Here is a 13939-nt window from a genome sequence, read left to right as displayed (position 1 = left end):
TGAGGCCGATGCACCCGGAAGATCACAGGAGAGTGGCTGGTGTTCAATGGTGGAAACGACAGGGATGCTCCGGCAGCTTCATATGGCCAGGCAGCATGAACAGAATCCCACAGGACATCATGGGGCCCTTCTTCCCTCCTCCACACCCATGGATCCGCTTCTTCCGGGGTGTTTGGGGGAGCTGAAGGTCCCGGTAATATTATCAGTATGGGGCTCCCGTGATTTGGTTGTACTTGTCCATATGTTCTGTAATATCGCAGCGAGCTGTAAAACCTCGTCACCTGCCATCCCTCAGCCTGACCTGTCAAAGTCAGTTCTCCTCTCCCCAGCTGGTCTTCGCAAGTAGAACAGTGATGGAGATCGTCCCCATCCCAGATGCAATAACAGCTTTTTGGTTCTTCATTCTGCCAGCTCCATTGGGTCTCCAACTGAAGTCGGGGCAGGTAACCTACCCGGCAGTTCCCACAGATGGTGTTGTTCAAAACCGTAACCGGAGAGACGCGGAGATGTTGTAGCATCTCTGCGGTGGCTCCTTGTTGCCTGGGTTTCTCACGGCCCGGTCCCTCCCAAGTGATGGGGAGTGGGTTGTTTACTAAACAAACCGGACAGCGACTTTTAGCTCTTGCCCATATCAGCATCTCTCGCTCCTCCGACAGGACTCCTTTTTTAGCCCAATCCAATTTCTTCAGGGCTCGTCCTGCCCAAATCCCTGAAGGTGTTCTTCTAATTATAACCACCCCTTTCACGGTGGCCAGTCCGATATAGGGTGGAATGGTACATGATTCACTGGCCATTTCACCGGCTTCTGTTTCACTTTAGTCAGGAACTGGCTTGAGCTGCTCAACTCCTTGAATCCCTTTTCTTTTCAGCAATACTGTGTTCCTATCCAGTACTTGCTTGACGATGTCAGTGGTCTCAAACTTGGGTTTTACTGCTGCACTTACAGGTTGCTCTCTTGCTTTGACCCACACGCGCTGTCCCTCTCGGAATGGCACTCTGGGCGTCAGCTTCTCCTTTTTGTCGCTGGAGCTCCGCCCCACTTCCTTCGTGGTGAACGGCCGTTGGTTGAGCTCCATTGCAGGGGCGGGCCTCTCGGTTCTGCTTCTGTCGTTCAGGGCCTGCCCTATTTCCACCGCCTGTGTGCTCCAACTGTTGGTGTTAGCATTTTTAGCTATCCAGCTTTTCACTAACCCTATGGCTCGTTCCACCACTCCGTTAGCTTGTGGGGTATAGGGTGGCGAGTAAACGCGCATCACTCCAAACTTCTGACACCATTGGTCAACCTGTGAATTACGGAAATGAGTCCCATTATCCGTGCGCAGCTCTTTCGGGATTCCCAGGGCACTGCATACTTGTTCCAGCATGCCGACAACACTATTGCCGTTTGCTTTCCTGGCTGCTTTTGTAGTTACAAACCCCGACATAGAATCCACCAGCACTAAGAGGTACTTCTCACCTCTTCTTCCTGTTATCCCCATGGGGCCTGCAACATCCATGCAGACTGAACCCCAGGGGACCGTGCTTTTGATGGATAACCCCTCCATCCGCTGCCCTCGGCGACCTGCGTTGTATTGTCCACATACCTCACAGTCCCTTAGCACGCGTTGGACTTGTTTCACTGGGATCCAAAGGTCCTGCTCCTCCAGCTCCTTACGGGTAGGTCGTACGCCCGCATGTCCAAGGGCCTCATGCACGCTCCGCACGACCTCGACCACGTACTCTTCTGGGACCTCCCGTCCTCTGGGAGTGCTGTCCCACTTCTCGGTACCGACAAAGACGATCTTTCTTTGCTGGACATAACAGTCCACTTCATCATTCCCACGCCAATGAGCTCCCTCATGCGTGTGTGCTTTTTGATGCTCAACATCTATTTCCAACTGTAGTTTAAGCTCAGCAATCTTTTTCCACAAGTCTTTGTGTGCCACAGGCTTGCCCTTTGCTGTCTCGAAACCATTTTCTTCCCAAATGGCCAAGTCTTCTCTAAGGGCTTGAGCACAGTAGTAACTGTCGGTTACTAACCTGGCACTCTTGATTTTCCTTTTCACCAGCTCCAGGAATCCTTCCAGTACGGCCGTTACTTCTCCGGCTTGAGCACTACCGGGAGCCTTTCCTTTCTGACGGCATTTTTCCTTGCCGTCTTGCTTCAGAATAAATCCCCAGTATGCCGACTGGTCGGACCCCTTTCTGGATCCATCGGTGTAGATTGTCCATTCCGGTTGTTTTGGCTTCTCAGATGTTTCTGGCGGTTTCTTCTTACTGGTGGGTTGTGCTGGCCCAATCTCAAGCTCCGGGTCCAGCAGGATGTCTTCCCATCTTCCCCACCGTGTGTTAGTTGCTTTAGTACTTTCCACGGTACCTTTTCTTAGATACTTATGAACTTGGCTCTGTGTGATGACTTTAACTGGTTGTCCCTGTGCTAGATCCTTCAGCACACCCCAGTAACGAGCTAACACCGCCAGCTCTTTCTCCTCCTGCGGATATTTCTTCTCAACAGAAGTCAGGGTGTAACTCCACAGGGTAACTAAGCCTCCATTTTCGTTACTCACTTTGATCATGGCATCGTCATTCTCACAGCTGATCTCTGCCACCAGTCTTTCTGACAAACTTCTTGGCTCCAGTCTCACCGCTGCTTGAATGGCTTTTCTTAATTCTTCTAGGTTCTGTTGATTCGCTGCTGTCCAAACCCAGGGTCTTTTTCCGTCCTTCTCGTCCTCCTCACTCTTTCTCAGGCATTTGTACAAAGGTTTGGCATACTTCTGATAATTGGGTACGTGGTCCCGGACATAGTTGCATAGTCCTAATATTTTCTGTAAGTCATTCTCTGACTGAGGTGGTTGAATGTTCGTCAGCTTTTCTCTGTACCCATCTGAGAGTCTCAAGTCCGACGTGACCTGGAAGCCCAGATAATTCACTTGGAACTGTCCAAATTGACATTTCTTGAGGTTTAGCTTCAAACCTGCCTTGGTGAGGTTTTCAACCACTTTTTGTAGCCTCTCTAGGTGTTTCTCTTCTGTGTCATCGGCAATAAAAACATCATCAATGTACACAGTTGCACCTACGTCCCCCAATACTTCCATCACTGCTGACTGGAATACATTTGGGGAGTTCTTGTACCCCTGGGGTAACCTTTGCCACACGTAGCTCTTGCCTTTGTGGGTGAATGCAGTTTTACCTTGCGATTGTCTGGCGAGGCGTAGAGAGAAAAATCCATTGGCTAGGTCGATGCATGACTTGAACTTCTTGACTCGAAGAGTTTTCAGCGCTCCCTGGGGATTGATTAAACTGGCTCGGTTCGCTATTGTTCTCCGATTCAGGGCTTTGAAGTTGATAACTGGTCTCCAACCCCCTCCAGCCGATTCAGGTTTCTTCACCGCCTGGATGGGGCTGTTGGTGATCGGGTTGAGCTCCTCTCTGATGATTTCCAGGGCGCTCAGCTCCTTCACGATCTTGTCCATCTCCTCGACTGCCCCCGGGTTCAGCGGGTACTGCCGGACAGGTGGATGAACCCCACCTTCGATGTGATGAACAAACTTTGGACCCAAATCCCCACAATCGTTCTTGAACCGTGCCACTTGCGCTGTAACGATGATCTCACGCAGCTTCTCTTTCCCAGCCGGGGAGAAGTCACTCTCTGCGAGCTTCTGTTCTGTCACCGTCGGTATGTCAATCGGTTTGTACCAGTCCTGCTGCCCGGATCCGGTTTGGGTCGGGCCGACTTTCACCAATCTTGCTTTCAAGCTCGTCAGCCTTCGCTCTAGTCGGCGATGTGTGCCTTTCTTTTTACTGAGTTCATCTAAGTCTTTTACTGTGAGGAGATTGTAAGGACCTTTCACCCACACTACTCCTTTCCAGGTCCCATATGGCATTTCTTCTATTTTTCCATTAGCAAACTGAACCTTCAGGTGTCCTGCTGTTTGTAGGTCTTTGCGGGTCATAGACACCTCCGCTCCGGTGTCCACCAGGTAGGGCACTCCTTCCACTTTAGCGTAGATTTCGTCCCCCTCCCAGTAGGCATTTTCTAAAATGACCCGCGACCTGGACGTCATTACTTCGGTGACCCCCCGGTCCCGGCTTTACGGGACTCACGGAGGGCCGTCCTCTGTTCTGGGCTCAATTTCCTATACTCCTCATCTGTCAGGAACTGACCTTTTCCTGGTTGGTTTTGTGAAGCCGGCGGGTTGGTCGGTCTCCCTTGTGGCCCTGGTGGTTTCTGCTGGAACGGCCGGTTTTGGAAATTGGATGGTGGTGTTCCCTGTTGAAACGGCCGGCCCTGGAAATTGGATGGCTGCGTGCCTTGCGGGAACGGCCTGCTCTGGAAGTTGGATGGTTGTCTGATGTTAACCCTTCCAGGTGGCTTTGCTGGTTGGCTAGCCTCCTTTTTCCTTTTGTCCTCGTAGTACTGCTGCTCCAGGTCGAACCCCTGCACTGCCACGTCCATCTGGGCCACGGTTGTGCTTCTCACTGGCAGTTTCACAAACACAATCTCTCCTCTTCGTCCCTTTGTCACCTCACGCAGTACCTTCACATACCTCGCGGGAGAAACGGTTTGCTTTAGTGTGTGCCAAAGCGGTTCCAACCGGCTTCCTTTGTCCAGCCGTCCTCTAGCTCTCTTCACCTGGGACTCTTCGTCGTCCATGTCCTCCAACACCAATCTCTCATAGTTGCTCTGTGCTGACTCTGTTCCAACCATCGGGTCCGCAGTTACGCTGGTCAGCCACAACTTTTTGGCTCCTTCGTGGTTGGTGGTAGATAGCACGGTTGGCCAAACATCTTTCAAATACTCCTCATTATTTTCGTCTGCGTTTTTACTCCGAATCACCAGCCTTAGATTCTTTAGTTCTGCGTATGCATCTTGTCCGGTAGTAGTGGCCGGTGGTTGGGCCGACACCCCTTGTGGTCTCTGCGGGATCTGTGGTCCTGGCTCTGAAGACGTCGCCTGCGGTTCCTCCTCATCAGCCGACACCTCGTCCAGCTTCTGTCGAGTCTCCCTGGAGTACTTGTAGGCAGCTTTCTTCAGTCGTCGCAGCATCACATCATACATAATCCCCATGTATGCATTCCTGAAGTTGGTGGTCAGGGAATAGTGTGCTGTCAGGGTAGAGCAGGATGGTGTCATCAGGATGTTAGCCCACTCCCCGACTGTCGCTTCTACCTCGAGCAGCACCTTGTCTCCCAGCCTGCTGGCCCATCCTGCTGGAATCTGGTACTCGGTCTGACCGACCTCTGGTACATACGTACGCCGTCCGTCTTTAGCCTGTACGGGGCCCCAGGTCACGTCTCTCGCCAGTCTCTCAGAAGAACCCTCGATATCAAAGGTTTCTATTTCTTTCTTCTTTCCTCGATGCTGTCCTGTTCGGAGCGTCTTATGTCCTGTCGGTGGTTGCTTTGGGTCGGAGAAGATGCTGCCGTGATCACTCTCTTCTTCTTCTTCTGAATGTTCGATCTCCTGTTGCTCTTCTCCGTCCTCCGAATCGCTGATGTCCTCATACTGTTGTTGTCGAAGAGGTTCCCTCCTGGGGGAGTTCAGCGGTTGAATCTTGGCTGGTTTCATCGGTCCTACTTCTCTCTGGACCGTCAGCTGCTCATTCTTGACTCTGTCCGTGTTGGGTTGCCTCAGTTCACTGCTGCTTCCCTCGAATGAGAATTCTTTGACATATCTTGCGGCCTGGGACTCTGGCCCGACTGGTGCTTCCCTTAACTTTATCCTGAGTGGCTCCATAACCTTGGCCTTGCCGGTCTGGGTGGTGTTTGAAACTCCACTCTGGGGTATTTTTAAGGGATATTTCTTGATCTCCTTTGCTGGGTGGCTGATGCGGCATTGCTCCTCCATTTCAGTTGCCATTCGTACACCTTGCTCCGTACGGAGTCGATGCATACGGGGGTCAACCACCACCACTACCTCTTTGAACACAAAGAAATGACTGTTGGTCTTGGCTATGTTCACCACTCCATTCTCTGTGACCGACCTGGCGGTGTCCTTTGGCAAATCTGCCGATCTTAGTCCCTGCACGCTCACCATCACCCTTCTCATGCTTTCGTTGCTGGCAGTCACCAGGCCCCTTTCGAGTCCGTGCCACATCTTCTTCCGATACTCCTCCAGACTCTCTCCTTTCTTGTAACCATCAATTGGGACCAGGATTATGGCACCATAAGGAAGACTGTAGCCCTTCATCATCACTACGTCTCCTCTAGTTTTTTCACTACAGGAAGCCTCCAACACCTTTGAATCTTTTTGGTAATATTTCCCAGCTTGGTTTTCAAGGCTGAGTCGAAACTTTCGATTGTGGATCTTATATTTATCATTGGTGAACACAATCAGCCCGTCACCTTCAAGGTCCCATATTCCTCCAATAAACTGGTAAATCATAAGCCCGGATTGCAGCCTTAAGCTGATGGTCTCTGATGGTATTTTGGCCAACTCTCGGGTGCTCCTCCAAACATCCGACTTCTGGGTCTTCTTCTTAGGGCGGCCGGGGTCCCATAGCTCCTCATCCGATTCCTCCTCGTCCCCGTCGGAACTGCTGCCCGCTGGAGTCTCCGTAGGTGGCAGTGGCTGCCTCCTTTCCGTGCTGTGGACTCGGGGATGAAACCCGAACTCTTGACCCCGTCGAGGGGACCAATCCCTAGCCGCTTGCTCCAACTGCCCCTCAGTGAAACCGTCGATGAGCGATCCCTCGTGATTTTCCTCTTCTGACTGCTTAGAGGGGATCTCGGCGTTCCGCGATGATCCCGGTCGAGCTGGGATGTCGTCATCGCCGTCCGTCAGGTCTATCAGGTTCTGCTGATCTTGCTTCGGCTGGTTAGTCGGTGTTGTGGCTCTGCTGGGCAGTCGAGAGGGGGCCTCAGCCACCTCCGATTCCGCCTTCTCCGGGGCTCGCTCCTTTCTTTTGATGTCTTTGTAGGTCGACAGTCTCTGCAGGGCTTCTTTATACTCTTTGTACTGGCTTACCCCTCGAGCCAGCTGCTCTGTCAGGATCCCGTCAATGCCCGCTGCCTTTGTGGCTGTTTTCACTACTCCGTCATACTTTCCAGAGGGGCTGTAGACAATCCGCAGCTCACCAGCGGTCCATCCCTCAAGGAGCCCGGCGAACCATTCTAGCCACTCTTTAATCTCCAACTTCTTAGCAACCTTCACTGGGCATTTGACAACCCCCAGTCGGTGGCCATCGTTAAGTCGGGAGCAGTAGTATATCTGGGTCTGTATCATGTAGTTCATTATATCCCGAATCTTGTTCTCTTGGGTACTATAATGAGATTCGAGAAAAGTCCTTTTCAGTGGTCCCGTCCAGGAATCCAATCCATCACCGAGTAATATCAACATTACAGGAAGTTGTGATATAGTAGTTTGGGAAAGACGGGTTTGATGATCTTCCCCGTCTTGGCTGATGTTGCTTGCCCCTTGTCCTTTTGCTGGCTCTGGCAGGGGATCCAGTTCCCTTCTTTCTTCTTCATTCATAGTTGTCTTTGTCTTCGAGTTGCCTATTCCCCAAAGCCTCTCTTTGCGCTCTTGAGTAGGGATGGGTCCAGGCTGTGTTGGCTACTGGCTTCTCTGTCTGGATACTGTCGTTTATCCTCAGTAGAAGCTCTCCCTCACCTGCATGCTATACAGTTACTGCAAGGGTTGTGACTGACGGCCTTATCAGTCACCGTTAACTCTATTCCCTCAGAGTTAACCATCCAAGTGAGCTATTCAGAATCACACTTCTGTTTTTACTGACTTGGTTTATTAGGGCCCGCCTACTTGGCTCCGCCCCACGTTGGGCGCCATGTCCGTTATCCTGCAATAGCTAGCCCCGCCCACTTCATCACAACCCTCCGGGGCTGACTACTGACCAGTTCTCTGTCTAACAGGTCCGGAAAATCTCTAAGACCTGGGTATTACCCTAAAAGAGATCTATAAGAGATAATCTATTTAAACTGGTGTCGAAAGCGATTCGTCTAGCTCTAACTACCTCCAATCCAGAAGTTACGACCCTTTTCAGTTAAGAAACAATCAGCTGAGTAGCCCTCACAGCTGCATAATTCCAATAACCACTCCTGTTAACGGTAGCTCGCTTTCTAAAATATAACTAGCTCTTGGAACCGATTAGACTAGATTTAGTGACTTGGATGTAAGTCCCTGGGTCATTATTTTACTCTCGCCAAAGGAAATTATGAAGCCTCCTCTTTACTAGAACCATGTACATTAGTTTTACCCTTATTAAAAGAACTGAAAAATGAATAAATGACTCAATTAATTCCAATGTCCACCAACCTCATTAGAATTTTAGAGTATGAATTTATTAAGCAAGCTTAAGCAGGGATATGTGACATACAAATCAATAATCAATTGTATATAATTCAAGAGCAGTGTAATAAAATCAACATGTATAATCATACCCTACTGTCTCTTTTCCCTAACCTATGTCGCAGATTCTGAGATAGCTTTTTAGGAAGCAAGTTCAACTCATACCCAGTTTGTGGTGGATCTTTAGCAACAGGATCGTCCGAGAACCTTGGTCTGAATCTTTGTCCTTTGTGTGGAAAAATCCTCTTTAGAATAGAAGCAAAGTAGAGAGGGCTCAATTGCTTTTGCAAACCCAACTCTTTATCCCTCCGGAACCTTTGTCTTTTCTCCAAGTCTGTTGCAATGTTTGGGGTGAGGTAAGACCGACGATCTAATCAGGAACCTGGGTTGGACGATTGGAACTTGTCTCCCTTTGGCGGCACGAAGCTTCAGCTTTTCCCGTGGCTCCAGGGTGTGGTCTGCTGTTGTTTCCTTGATCTGCTTCTTCGTGTTAGCTCTACTTCGGTGCCGCAGACAAAGAACAAGAACTTCTCCTTTTCCGTCTGCTTATATACAGTTCTCTGCCATGTATGTGTATGGGGAGTGTTAGTTTACGTGGTTTCCTGAACATCTGCTGATTTCACGGAAACCCCCGTCGGCCCCTCCTGTCTGCTGGCTGGGATGGAAAGTACCGTCCTTTCCTCAGCGTGTTGTTCTTAGCCAACCATACCGCCCCACCCATCCTGTGCGTCTGGCCATCTGTTCAGAACTGCTTGCGACAGCAGGAACTCACAAGTTCCCCTTCTCCTTTTTCCCCTTTTCCTTTTAACATTAAAAACTATGTGCTTTTCTCTGATTAACTTTTAAACACAGTCAAATATTAAAAACTATGTGCTGATTTCCATTAAGCATTAATCATAAGCATTAATCACCTCTTTCACTTATTATAAATCATCAAACCTTAATCATTTCAGATCATGATTCGTACACTTCAGAATCATTCAGTGATTACTTACATACAGTCATTTTACCTATTGTATTCATACATGTCCAACTTAATCATTATCAAAACACTCAATCATTATAAATCAAAACACAAGATTGCTTTATTTCCTTCAGGCCTTCATGCACCTTTTTCTGCGTGTACCTGGATAGATCTCAAACCCCATACCAGTTTTCTTGACAGTGTCTTTTAGCTCATGTTGGTACAGAAACAATCTCTTGCAATCTCGTTCAGCATCTTCACTATTTTTTTGTTTCTGGTTTGTTTATTTGTTAGATTTTTATGCTTTTGTTTTTGCTTTTGTCCTCTCTGGGACACAAAACCCATCACCTTCCCACACAGCATTAAGGCCTCTGCATTCACATGCTGTTTGCACATTTTATTGTTTTAACAGATGAAAGTGACTCCTCAGGCATGTGGGTATGGTATAGTAAGATGAACCTGACATGTGGACATCCACATTCCTTTTCCTGACATCTGGTGTGATGTCTTTTGATTTTCCTCGAATGACGCACGAGGAAGTGGTGTGTTTGAGGTGTTGTCTTAAATTACATTCACAGGTGTGCTGCCTCCATTTAACTCAAAGGTTGTGATTTAACCTATCAGAAACTTGCAAAGCCATGACATCACATCTGGGCTTTGCCAAATGGTTTAAAGCATGGGCGTAGGTTTGGGTATGGACGGTCGTGACATGTCACGACCAATATTCAAGGGATATAAAATAGTCCCGACCAATTTTTACCATATTAATTACAAAAAAAGAAACATATGTATTCTTTAACAAAAACAAAATAAATAAACGAAAATCTACATTGATTAGTTCAGTAAGTTGTAAGGTCCCACCAAAACTTAGACCAAACCTACGCCCTTGGTTTAAAGCCACAGTAATTGTAAATTATGAAAAATGTGAGACTTTGAAGAAAATAGAATAGGATAGTTTGATTTAACAGAAAAGGTTGCATGTTTTTTACTGTGCATGTGAACATCTACCAAATTCAACAAAATAGGGTGATTATATTATTAATTTCTCTTAAGAACTGAAATCTGTTGTAGTCAATGTTTCTGTATGCAAATTTTTCATAAAGCTGTAAACAAAAGTCAAGTAAAAAACAAAATTCTTAGTTATTTTATATAAAGACACACACCCATCTGAAAGAGAAATCTCCATGGTATGCTTACGACTACATATTGAATCCAATTATTGCTCTAAATAGAGCAAAATGCTCTAGGTCTCATCAAAATTATGCTCAAATCCTTAAATTAACCATTATTTCGTGATTAACGAGGAACACAATCGCAATAAAGATAAGGGGTAATTTTATTTGCATAGCACATTTTCAATTAGAAGGAAATACAAACTAAACAACAAACCAAAGGAAAGACAAAAGGATAAAAGCGTAAAACTACATATCGGTTCCCCATGTTTAATAAGAATAAGTAGTATGTAATTTATAAACTGGTGGATGTTTCTCTGTTTCATCAAATGTTGATTTCATCAGAACCAACATTGTACTGATGTTGTTCATCAGAACAACATTTAGTTCTGATGAAATTAAATGTTGGTTCTCCATAGTGCTCACAATGACACATGAGGTACCACTGATAGGAAGTCTTGCAAGGACCACTTCTGAGGAATAAAGAAAATTAGCAAAAGGAACTAAATGTTGATGAAGAACATAGCATGTCATGGCTAAAGTTTCTTCAAGGATTAGATAAAATTATGTAGAAGAGGTACACAGGTGTGAAATGATTGTGCTTTGTGATTACCTTCCTTTCCCCTGAAACATTGCATGGTCAGTGGCTTGATGTAACAGGCAGCTTTAATATAGCAGACTTACAATAAGCTCCATTCTGTAAAATGTCTATACCTACTGGATTTCATTTGGACTCTTGGGGGTTGTGGATGGGAATTTTCTTTATTCCTCTGAACTGGTCCTTGCAGGACTTCCTATCAGTGGTACCTCATGCGTCATTGTGAGCGCTATCACAAAGGGAGCAAGTGGACGTCTGGGAGGAGCTTCAGCTGCATTGTAGCTCAGTTGTGGGAACAGGAGCAAACCATTTGAGTTAATTATATATATATATACAGTATATATATATATATATATATATATATATATATATATATATATATATATATATATATATATACTCAGTTAACTTCTTATTTATTAGAGAAACAGTGGAACTAAGCAGTGAGTTCAAGTTGTGTGCCTTCCTGTTTATCTATTGTGTGTTTTACAAAGAAATATGACCTCACTACAGATGTTAAAGTGGCAGTCAACCAGAAATTGAATGATGTTTTCTTTTTCATAGAGGTTACTGAAAAACATAAATAAACATGAGTCGATCCACATCCCAGAGAATTATCTGAAGGAGTAGATGCACATATTGTGCAAACACATGAATTTTTAGAATGACACGCCATCTAGTGGCCTGTCCAGAAAACGTCTGTGGCAGGACTCAGCAGGTTGAGATACCTGGCAGAAAACTTTATTTATTTAAGTATTGGGAAATTACTGTAATAGCAAATTGTTTAATCTTTTGAGTAATCAGTGTTGCTTCTAAGCTCATATGTTGTCATAAATGTTGCTAAAATAGAAAACTGGCTTCCAAAACAAATTTTCCTGCTCTAAGGAGAAATGTGGCAGTTTTTTTTTTTAATATCCAAGTACCAGCAGTCTGACAGTCAGCGACAGACAGACAGAAATGAAGAAAGAAAGAAAGAAAGAAAAAGAAAGAAAGAAAGAATGAAAGAAAGAAAGAAAGAAAGAATTAAAGAAAGAAAGAAAGAAAGAAAGAAAGAAAGAAAGAAAGACCGTTAAGCTTTTTTCTCAGGAACTGTAAAATCTGTCTGACCTGTCAGACAGGTGTACGTTTTTATGGCTGCATTCCATTTCTGTGCTGTGGTACTTGTACTTCCGTACAAGTTCCTTCCTTAAAGTTTTCACAGACCTTTAACGTTGTCACTGTTTGCCATGTTACATCTACACGTCACTAATGAAACTTTATGGGTCCATCAGAGCTCTGGTAATCTTTTAAGGAACTTTCGGATCCTCTGTTCCACCTGAAGAAAATTGTGTCCAAAGTATGATGCTGCCATCACCATGTTTCAATATGGGAATGATGTGTTTAGGGTGATGTACTGAATCAGTTTCAAACCAAACACCATTTTGTGTTTAGACCAGAAAGTTCACTTTTGTCTGTATGTTTGGTTTGTTTGAGGCCTCTCATTATTTCATCAGAAGATGTTTTCTTGCCACTGTAAAGGCTGAGTTTGTGAATGGTGCAACTGATACCTATGTTGCATAAAGATTTCCCCAGCTTCCCCAAAGTTACCATGGGCCCTTGGCTGTTTCTCTGGTTAATGTTTCCCTTTGACAGTCTTGGTAGGTTTGCTGTACTGCCATAGTCTTTCCATTTTCAGATAATGGATTAAACAGAGATCCGTGAAATACAAATTTATGACATAACCTTACTTGTAATTTGTTCTTTGACAATGTTCTCTAGAAAACCTTTGAGGCTTTTCTCAGAGTTAGTATGCATTAGTATGAATAATTAGGTGAAACTCGAGTGAACTAGTTACACCACATTTTATTTAGGGATATCACTGCAAAGGAGGCATTTTATTTTATTTATAGATTTGTATCAATAATAAAAATTTAACTATATTCCTATCTTTCCACTTTGCCATTAAGCATTGCAGCAATATGGTATTAACTACACCACAGCTGGGGGCTGTTGTGGTGGTGCAGGGGTCAACCCACATAAGGAGGCCTTAGTCCTTAACGTGGCCATTGCAGGTTCGATTCCCGGCCTTGTGGCCTTTGCTGCATGTCTTCCCAAGACATGTCTTAACCATGTCTTGCCCTACTGTCAAATAAAGGCCACTAGAGCCAAAAATCAAAACTACACCAGAGTTTGTGCTTATGATGTGAGAAAGGAGCGAAAATGTAAGGAGTTTGAACATTTTTGCAAAGTAGTTTATACTGGAGTAAATTCAATAAACTGCCGTCAATTTCAGTAACTCAATAGTATTTTACACAGCAGGGTAGTCATCTCATTATTTCAAATCTTACTCTCAGCTATTTAAGAGAATAAACTGATTTATAGGATAACATTGAAACATCAACTGCTTGCCATTCTCTGTAACATAAACAGTACGGTTTCTTAAGATTTTGAAGTGGTTTATCATGCTGCTGATGTTCCGGTCAGATTTGTTGGAAATTATGCAGGAATATGTGTTTAGATTTTATTGTGATGTTAGCCTTCAACATATTTTTTATTGTTTGCAGTGCATTTAGTTGTGGTAGCAGGTTTGTTAAGACAATATCCAAGACAAGTTTCCCCTTTGAAGACAATTAATTTTACATCTATTTAAAACAGTTGGTTATATCAAACTGATCCTTCTTGGAAACATGGTAAAACATGCAGATCTAGTGGTATTTAATAACTTTACTGCTTTTATTTATAGCTCAGTTACTCGTAAAAACATAAAGATAACGTCACTCCTTCTTATATTTTTGTAGTTGATGGAATTAATGATGTTGTAATGCATGTCTCCTCTGACTGGTTGCTTCCAACTACAGGCCTCTCCAGCTGACTAATATCCTAAAATAATTTGATTCCTTGTCATTTTGTGCATGCCTTAACAAAACTCCATGAATTGC

Source organism: Xiphophorus couchianus, chromosome 9, assembly GCF_001444195.1.
Source record: "Xiphophorus couchianus chromosome 9, X_couchianus-1.0, whole genome shotgun sequence".
Classification (NCBI taxonomy): domain Eukaryota; kingdom Metazoa; phylum Chordata; class Actinopteri; order Cyprinodontiformes; family Poeciliidae; genus Xiphophorus; species Xiphophorus couchianus.
This window is presented reverse-complemented; position numbering follows the sequence as displayed.